General features: G+C 35.9%; 1 long non-coding RNA gene and 1 pseudogene across 1 annotated transcript in view; one reads left to right on the forward strand and one right to left on the reverse strand.

Moving 5' to 3' along the window:
• LOC143689442 (uncharacterized) overlaps positions 1-8,851 on the forward strand; it is a 44,030-nt gene extending 35,179 nt beyond the window's left edge. The window contains exon 5 of the long non-coding RNA XR_013178787.1: positions 8,452-8,851. This is a non-coding gene — a long non-coding RNA (uncharacterized LOC143689442). The remainder of the gene's footprint in view (positions 1-8,451) is intronic.
• LOC143689441 (TATA box-binding protein-associated factor RNA polymerase I subunit A pseudogene) lies at positions 4,593-6,010 on the reverse strand (annotated as a pseudogene).
• Positions 8,852-9,936: the final 1,085 nt, after the last annotated feature.

Below are 9,936 nucleotides of genomic sequence, written 5' to 3' on the forward strand. Positions count from 1 at the left end.
GCCCAAAACATCAATTTGTATCTCTCAGGTGTCTCAAATTGAACAGGTAGAAAATGTGATATTTGATTCCTACCCTGCCAAAACAGTTCCTCACAGTGTTGAAAATTCTCCCTGTGTACCTCAGTTCCACTCTCTGCATTTCTTTACCTGCTCTGTGTCCAGGATTCTACCTCCATGGACTCCATCAATGCACAGTTTTGGATTCTGACTCCTGCCGAGGGTTCCCACGGGAAGCACTTGCAGTTGGTTGGAGAGCACGGGGAAAAGGAAACTGGGCTACACAGTTCCCTGGCTCCCCTCCTGCAGCCTTGGGTTGATAGGAGCTGCATTCCTATCATGAAAAGCCACAGCTTTCATGGGGGCATTCTTCTCTTACAGCTGTAACTACACCCACAACTCTCCTTAAATTCCAGGAACTGATTTCAACCCTCCCTTTCAGGCCTTGGGATGATGATGGCTCCTCTTGCTGCTAGTCCTGGGGCACTTCACCATCCCTTGTTTGTTTCCCTTAACTCTGCCCATATTTTCATAAATAGTTATTTCATTAAATTTTCCTTGGTTCATCCTGTTAGAGCACATCATCAGTTTCCTCCCAACATCCTAACTGGTCCTTTTCCCACTCTCAGTAAATCGCTACCACCTACCTGCTTGCTGAAGCCAGAAAACTTGCATTATCTTCTGATCAGCTTCTACATCCACTTCATTAGACGATTCTGGTGACCCTACTTCCTATACACATCTTGAAATGAGCTGTTTCTCTCCTTGCCATTGATAAGGAATAGTTTCCTTATTGGTATCTCCATTTTCACTCTTGCCTTAATTCCAGTCTATTTATTGCATGTCAGACAAAGTAATCTCTTAAAAATATAAATCAGATCGTATAACGCCCAAGTTTAAACTCATTAATGTTTTTCATTTAGATTTTGAGTAAAATTCAAATTCATTATCAGTCTACAAGGCCCTATAAGATCAGATTTTTACCTAACTCTCCAAATTCATATCATATGTCTCCATAACTTTCCTCCTGATTTTCCAAGCACTCTATCCTCCCTTATGTTCTTTAAACATAGTGAACTCATTTTTGTATAAGCCTTTACTCAGGCTGTTCCCTTTATAGGGAACTCTTGAAATTCAGCATATTTCACTCTGCTGTTCACATCTTCCTTATTATCCTTCAGTCTTCAATTTAAATGACAGTTCCTCAGAGAGAACTTCTGAATCAACTTTATCAAATTAGCTTCCCCTACCCCACCTTGCCCATACCCCATTATTTTCTATCATTGTACACTGATTCCTTTATACTTTGTTATACTTTATAATGATATATATCAACATTTAAACATTCATTTATGTTTTTTACTTGTCTATTTTCTGTCCTTTATACTAGGCTGTAAACTCTTTGATGATAGATATTTATGCCTGTTTTGTTCACTACTGTATACCCAACTTTTAATACAGTTCTTAGTATGTTGGCACAGAATTGACATTCAATACATTCAATGTATAGACATATAAATTCAAAAGGGAATAAAATAAGTAGTATTCCCTTAAAAGTTTAATAATAAATGGTGATTGGAGGCCAACTAGATTTTCTTTAAAAAAAAAAAAAAAAGAGAGAGAGAGAGAATTCATTTGTGTGTATAAAATCTTTTTTTTTCCCCTGAGGGAATGATCAACATTTCAATGTTCTTAGCCTGTTGAGGAACCAGACGAAACCACTTAGCTGCAGAGGAAATTTCAGTTCCATAATGGAGATTAAAGTTTCAGCACTTAGGAATACCAAGATGTTTTCCATTAAATATGCCCAAGAAATAAAGAGGGGTGGGGTGGGGGGAAAGCATGAAAACCCAATGGAAAAACATTTCAAATGGCAATCAAATTATTATTTTTTTTGGCAATGAGAGAAAATTTATTTCAAAGCCTCAGATCTTTGGTCTAAGGCCCAAAGACTTAATCAATTAATGATGTGGTTAAAAATGTAAGAATCTATGAAAAACTTGGATTGAGCAGAGATATTTTAAACCATCATACTATTACTAGAATCATTAAGTGAATGATGAAGTCTAGCTAACCGTCCAAACTTTCAAAGCTTTCCCCTCTGAGATGCTATAACATATTATTTGTATAATTAACTTACTATTTGGTGTTCTTAGTCAGTAAGTGCAATTATTTCTTCATGTATCTGTGGTTTATTCTTCATTGCTATGAGGTAAATTTTGTGGCTAGGGATATGTTTCAAACTTTTTTTTTATTACCCATGTAATCTTCTAGTAATGAATATCTATTAATTGTGCTATTCAGAATCCATTCACTTTTCTTTGGACATAATAATTTATCAATTTCTATCTGAGGAAGAACCTCAATCCTTACTCTTGAGCACTGTGGCTTGATGAGTTTAATTCCACCTCTAGTTAAGACAATAAGCATGTATCAACTCTGTAGCAATAATAATTGGATGAGCACATGATTCCACGTCAGGAAATATTTTTAAACTCTTCTGGAAGAAAAATTTTCTTTTTTCCACTGGTTCTGAATGCTGAAGTATATTGGAAGCCATCTTGGAATCAAACATGAGTACAGAGTTTTTCTGGAGATGGAACCAAAGAAACAAAGGAACTGGGTCCTGGTCAAATTTGAATCCTGGGTCATCCATCTGGAAAGAGTTAATTCCTGGACTCTTAACTCTTCTAAAACAAATACCATATGGTTGGCTTAACCATAGGAATGTGTTGGCTCACAGTTTCAGAGTCTAGAAGGCTTGCTTCCTCCTTGGGTCAGTATCTTCTGGCTGGTTGCCAATCTTTGAGGTTCTTTGGCATTCCTGTCACATGTGAATGCACATAGAAGCTTTTCCTTTCTCTTCTGGGTTCCCTTGACTTCCAGTTTCTGGTTGTTCCTTTGTGACTTCTCTATCAGGCCTCCAGTAAATAGGATTGGGAATCATCCTGATTCAGTTGGGCCACCTCTTGCTGAATGCATTAGTTACGATTCTCTAGAGAAACAGAAATCAACGGGAAATATCTGTAAATATAAAATTTATAAAAGTGTCTCATGTAACCATGGGACAGACTGTGCAGCTGACGACCCTGATAGAGGGTCTGGATGAACTCCACAAGAGAGACTAACCAGCTGAAGCAGGAAGACAAGAGTGTCTCTTCTGAATCTTCTTTAAAAGCCTTTCATTAATTAGATTAAACATCACTCATTGCAGAAGACTCCCCTTGGCTGATTACAAATGGAATTAGCTGTGGATGCAGCCAATGTGATCATAATTTAATTCTATGAAATGTCCTTATAACAACAGAAGGCCAGCACTTGCCCAAACAGACAAACAGGTACCATCACCTGGCCAAGTTGACACATGAACCTGACCATGACACTAAAGTATTCTCATCCAAAGTTTCTATTTACAATGAGGTCACACACAGAGAAATAGATTAAGAGTATGTTTTTATGGGGTACAAAACTCCAAGCCACCACAGACAGCAAATTCACTTTTTGTTTTGTTTTTGTATATTTTTTAAAAATTTTTTAATTGCATAGTATAACATATATACAAAGCAAAGAACTAAAAAAGCAGTAGTTTTCAAAGCATTCTTCAAAAAGTGGTTACAGGATAGATCCTAGAATATGTCAAGGGGTACCATATGATCCTCTATTATTTTTCCTTCTAGCTGCTCCTGAATATAGGAGGCTAGAGGGCTTAAGTACTTTTTTATCTTCACAATCAACATTTTTCCTTCTTTTTTTGTGAACAATAACATGTAAACAAAATAAGCTATAAATTTCCAAGCACAGCACCACAATTAGTTATAGAACAAATTTACTTTTTCAGAATTTGGATTTATGGTTGTGTCAGTTTCAGCCAAAATAATTTCTGTACACAAAAGGCTTTTGATCATTGTTTTATTATTTTCGTAAATTTCCCCTTCATTTTTGGACCTGTTTCAGTGATACAAAAAGATTTGCTTGATTTGATTAAAATAGAAAAACGAAACCTTTGTCATAGAAGTTCCTTAGTTTTTCTATGTAAATCATCCTTATTTGAAATACCAGAAATTATTTATTAATATATAGCCATTTCCAAGTGATTGCTGATGTCTGAGAAACTTTCCCTCTGGTATTTCTGAAAAACAAATAACTAAATCTCTGAATTTTATGGCCATTTTTAAACAAAGCTTTCAGAAAACTGTCTTAAAATAGTGCATTTCTTTGTTTTGTTTTTTTTTCACAGTACCACAAGTTACATTTTATTATACAATAGTCAGGAAAAATTTTCTGCAAACAGCAATAACCGTTGTGGAGCTATATAGCTATATTCTCTGAAGAAACAAATATAATCATTTATTGAAAGAACTATTCCTTAATGAAGATGTTAGATTTAACAGTACAAAAACAGAAACATGCATGTTTACAAAAAACTTTCTCAAGCTGTAACTGAGAATAAAAGGAAATATTTTAAAATATAACCTTTTTGTAGCCATATAAACCACCTTTTTGAAACACCAAATAAATGACATATTAAATAACTATCTACTGCGCTACTATTACATTTAAGGCACTATAAACAAGAAATGACTAATAATTCAATATCAGAGTCCTGGATTTACAATACTGTATTTTTTCACTGATTTCTTCAACTGCTTAATTTTCTTCCTTAAGACTTGATAACCTTGTTTTGAAACATACCGAAAATATCTACAACCTTTTCCCAACAGTATTCCAGCTACCAAAGCTTTCTCACAAGCCAAAGCTTCATCCTCTTTCCAATCACTTTTTGCCCAAAAAGAGCTGAAGTGAAAGCTTGGCCACCAGTTTTTCCTGCAGTTCCACTCATCTTGAACCCAGGAAATACGACTTCCCATTGAGGTCTGTCTTAGATACTTTGCCAAATATTTCCAAGCAGTTATATTCCTGTTGCATCCGGCAAAATCTAAGACTGCAAAGAATACTTCCAACCCCAGTTTATGGTGTTCTTTTTCTGATTTTCTAAGTAATCGATGAAATTCCAACATCAGTTTATGGGATGGTACAATCTGATACAAACTCTCAAGCACACTTATCAGTTTCTCTTCTGGTGCCTTCTCTTTCTTTAGAAAGTTGTATAAGTAGACGTGGGCATTCGGATTTGATGGAAACTTCTCCTCATATGCATAATTGGTGAGTATCTCTCGGGCTCCATCATGATCCCCATAGAATTCCAGCATCTCTACATAACTCTTCACAAAGGGACCCCAAACCCCGGGAATTTGAATCAATGCACAAAGATTATTTATAGATGTTTTCCGACTGTGGTTGAGCATATTCTGGGTTGCAGCACTGTAAGCATAATCATCCTCATCAAGCTTAGACAATTCCACTTTCTTTTTAGACCATGTATAATACTGCAAAAGACCCTTATAGGCCTGAATAAGGTTGATTAATACTTCCTGGGAAGATGACTTTTCACCATATCTCCATGTCTCTGCCTGGCTTAGATTTCTCTTTGCATCCTCAAGCATTCCATGATGGAGAAGATATAATGCATGTTGTAAGGAGATCTTTAAATAATTCATGACACCAATAATTTTCATCCGGTCAGCAAAGGTACTGAAAGTCTCAATGTTGCTTTCAGGATGATAATACAGAATTTCACTTCCTAGTTTCCAAATAATCATATGATCATTCCATTCTTACTCCAGTATCATCATATAGTTGCATGTTCATCATCATGATCATTTCTCAGGCGCTGCCTGCCTTTTGCTGGTGTCTGAGTCTTCCAAGGTCTGCGGATAACTGTGCATGTATTCTGCAGCTTGTTCCCACTGGTGCTTCAGCAGAGCTTCTTGGATAAAACCTAAACAAGCACTTGTTGTCTGAGCAAAATCCTTCTCCTTTTTGCCTCCAGTCACCACAGTTTCTATTTGCTTTCGGAGCCAAGGGAAATGAATTCCTGTACCAGAGAGCACAGACATGTCCACCCCATCCTCCTCGGCACGGGCCTTGCTGATTCCTCAATGAAATCACTCATACCTACTCCACATCACGGTCTCACGGCACCAGGAGAAAATACCAGGCCACGACTGCGACCTCGCACAGCCATTCCCGCTCAACCGGGAAAGCAGGCGGTGCCGCAGACAACGTCCACGACACGTACTGGCCTCTATTTCTTTGTTTTTATCAAAAACTATACTTGACGAGTGATAGCAGCAAAAATGATGGAGTAGGTAGCTCAAAGAGCCAATACTTCCACAGACACATTGAAAAATCAAGGAAAAACTATCAGAATCAACTTTATCAGAACTCTGGAAAACACTGAAAGATTTACAGCAACCAAGAGAATGCTGAATCAAGAAACAATTTCAACAGTAGGAAAGCTTTGTGGTGTTTTTACTTGCCCTTGCAATTCTACCTAAAGCAATCTACAGATTCAATGCAATCCCTACCAAAACTCTGAAAGTGTTTTTTATTTTGCGAAAATGGGAAAGCCAATTGCACGGATAATAGCTGAAATAATATTGAAAGGAGGAACAAAGTTGGAAGATTCAAATTTCCTTTTTTCAAAACTTACTACAAAGCCACAGTAATAAAAATATGGAATTGTCATAAGGATAGGCATATAAAGCAAAGGAATAGAACTGAGAATCCAGAAATAAACCCATACATCTATGAACAATTGTTTTTTAATAAGTGTGTCAAGATAATTCAATAAGAAAAACTAACAAAGATAACTGGATATCTGCATACAAAAGAATAAAGTTGGACCTCTACCCCACACCATTTATAAAAATCAATTCAATATGGATTGGTAAATTAAACTTAATAGCAAAACTATAAGACTCTTAGAATAAAACATAGGAGTAAACCGTCATGACCTTAAATTTGGCAATGGAATTTTAGATATACCACAAGCAACAAAAGAAAATATAGATAAATTGGACTTCATCAAAATTAAAAATTTTACATATCAAAGAAAGTGAAAAGACAAACATATAGAATGGGAGAAAATATTTGCAAATCATGTTTTTGATAAGGATATAGTATAAAGAACACATGATAAACTCTTCCAACTGACTGCTAAAAAGATAATTCAATTTAAAAATGGTCAAAAACTTGAATAGACATTTCTCCAAAGGAAATATGCAAATGGCCAATAAGCACATGAAAAGATGATCAAAATCACTTGTTATTAAGGAAAAGCAAATTAAAATCATAATGAACTACCACTTCATACCCACTAGGATAGTTTAAAAAATGGAAAATAAGTATTGGTGAGGATGTGGAGAAATGGAACCCTTATGCATTGTTTGTAGGAATGAAAATGGTTCATCACTGCTAAAAACAGTTTGGTGGCTCCCCATAAAATCACACATAGAATTACCATATGACCCAGCCATTCTGCTCCTATGTATGCACACAAAAAAAATGGAAAAGAGGGACTTAAACAAATACATGTATATATATATGTTCATGGCAGCATTATTCACAATAGCCAAAAGATGTAAACAATTCAGATGTTCATCAACAGATGACTGGATAAACACAATGTGGTTTATATACATAATGGAATAATATTCAGCCATAAAATGGGATGACATTGTGAAACATGCTATAATGTGTATGAAGGCTGAAAACAGTATGCTAACAGACTCAAAAGTTCATATACTGTGTGACTCAATTTATGTGAAATATCCAGGCTAGGTAAATCCATATAGACAGAAGACACATTGTGGCTGCCAAGGGCAGGAGCTGGGGAGGGGTTTGTGGGGGGAGGATGGTTAGTGTAGGTGGGAGAGAGATAGGGAGTTATTGTTCAATGTGTGCCGGATGTCCATTTTTGTGTGATGAAAATGTTTTGAAAATAGAGATGGTGGTTGCATAACACTGTGAATGTACTAAATGCCTCTGAATTGCTTACTTTAAATTGATTAATTTTATATTATGTGAATTTCACCTCAATTTTTAAAAACTGTGTTTGCAAACAAAGGAATAAATTTAGTTTGTTCTTGTGCCCAACAAAAGAGTGGAAAACTACTTACAAACTAGAATTGATTTTTGGAATTTAAAATTGATACATGCTTGTGCTGGTTTGAAAGGATGTATGTCCCCTAGAAAAGCCATGTTTTAATCAAAATCCCATTTTGATTAAAATTACTCTGTATTTACATAATTATTTATCTTAGAATAACATTCATGAACTGTAACAGCTAGCATATTTGAAAATTTGATTTGTGTTGCCATATTGCTCTCCAAAAATGTGGTACCATCCAGTTTTCTACATCCTCACAAACCCTGAGTTTGTACATTCTTTCTTATCTTTGCCCATTCGTGAGTGTTGTTTGGGTTTGAATTTTTTTGACAACTGGTAAGGGAGAACATTTTATGGATGAACTAAGCTGTGTCAATTATTGCTGTGTGAGAAACCTACCACAAAACTTAGGGGTAACCATTTGTTCTTGTTCTTGTTTCTAGTGGTCAGCTGTGTGGTTTGGACTTGGCTGATGTTGGCTTGGCTCACTGATGAGTCTGCAGTAAAATGCAGGTAGACTGGATGACTTTGCTTCTGGAGCACCTTGGCTTCCTTTCAGAGTGTTTTATCATGCATCAGGGAAGTCCGAGCTGGTAGCAGCAAGGTTCCAAGAGAATGAAAAGAACTGTATAAAGCCTTGTGCTCTAGACTTGAAACTAAGATCAGGTGAGAATAATGGGGTGGAGAAGAAGCTCCACCTTTTGATGCCAAAAGCTACAAAGTCACCTTGCAAGGGGGCATATATATAGAAAAAGAATAATTAGAACTATTTTTTCAAATAATCTACCATTCATGCTTTCTTTAGATCAGTATATATATATAATAAGTAGTAAAAAATTCCCATTTAGCTCTTTTGAAAAAATTTTTGAATGTATTCAAATTTTTCCTCAGTGTGAAGGATAGATCATGAAAGAGCTATTTCCCCCCTTTTTTGGTCTCTTTTGTTAACAAATCATCAATTTACTGTCTTCTATTAGCTATATTCTTTTTCTGTCACATCAGTTTTCATTTCAGGTTAATAATAGTGTTGGTTTTCCAAATTAGGTTTGCTTAGAATTACTGAAATCAATCCATTAGCTTTGAATTTCTCCCTATGCACTCTTCAAAAACTGGAATTACTGAGAAGAATAATTTTTCCATTCACATGCATTTTCCTGCTTATTTTTCTGGCTCTGATGGCAATATACTACCCAGAGAGAAAAAGTTTCTCCTGGCACTATGTCCACGAAATTTCCTTTAAAACTGCCCCTTAACATTTTTTTCTGATGCTAAGAGCCTGGGGTTTGTAGTACTTTTATTTCAAAGAGGTGTACCATGCTTAGCCAAGAGTCATTCAGAATGAAAACATAACTAAGATGTTGATAATCCAAATACCCTATATTGAATATGAGATTCTTCTTACCTAAAGGACAATTAAAAGAGATAATATGGTCAAATGACTAGAACACTAGGCTAAATAGTTTTAATTGTACCTATTTCCTAAGTATTGCAGGGCTTATTGCAACTTTTAAAATATTCCAGCTATTCCTAAGCATGGCACCTAGTTTTGTTATTTCTCATAATCACTTATTTGTTCAATAAATATTGGGTACTTACAAAATGGCAGAACTGTAAAAGGCACTGGACAATGAATACTCAAGGTGGGCCAAAGTTTAGGTGCCCATGGGAAGAAGAGCCTGGCAAAAGTTTTATTAAGTCAAGTTAGTGCACATTTTGCCCAGATTGGTCAGGGGGAACAAATATTTCAGTTTATTATTTATGAGGCAAAGAATAGGGATTTGGAGGGTCTGTGTCTGGGCCTTGTCACAGGTAAACAAGGGGGTCATTTGCAAGTGTTATCTAGGTTGTATATGGAAGGGAGTTTCTTTGCCATAAGGTGTTTCCTGGAACATACAAAGATGAGGGGATATCTTGACTGTTGCTTTTTT

Source organism: Tamandua tetradactyla, chromosome 7 (assembly GCF_023851605.1).
Source record: "Tamandua tetradactyla isolate mTamTet1 chromosome 7, mTamTet1.pri, whole genome shotgun sequence".
In the NCBI taxonomy this organism is placed as follows: domain Eukaryota; kingdom Metazoa; phylum Chordata; class Mammalia; order Pilosa; family Myrmecophagidae; genus Tamandua; species Tamandua tetradactyla.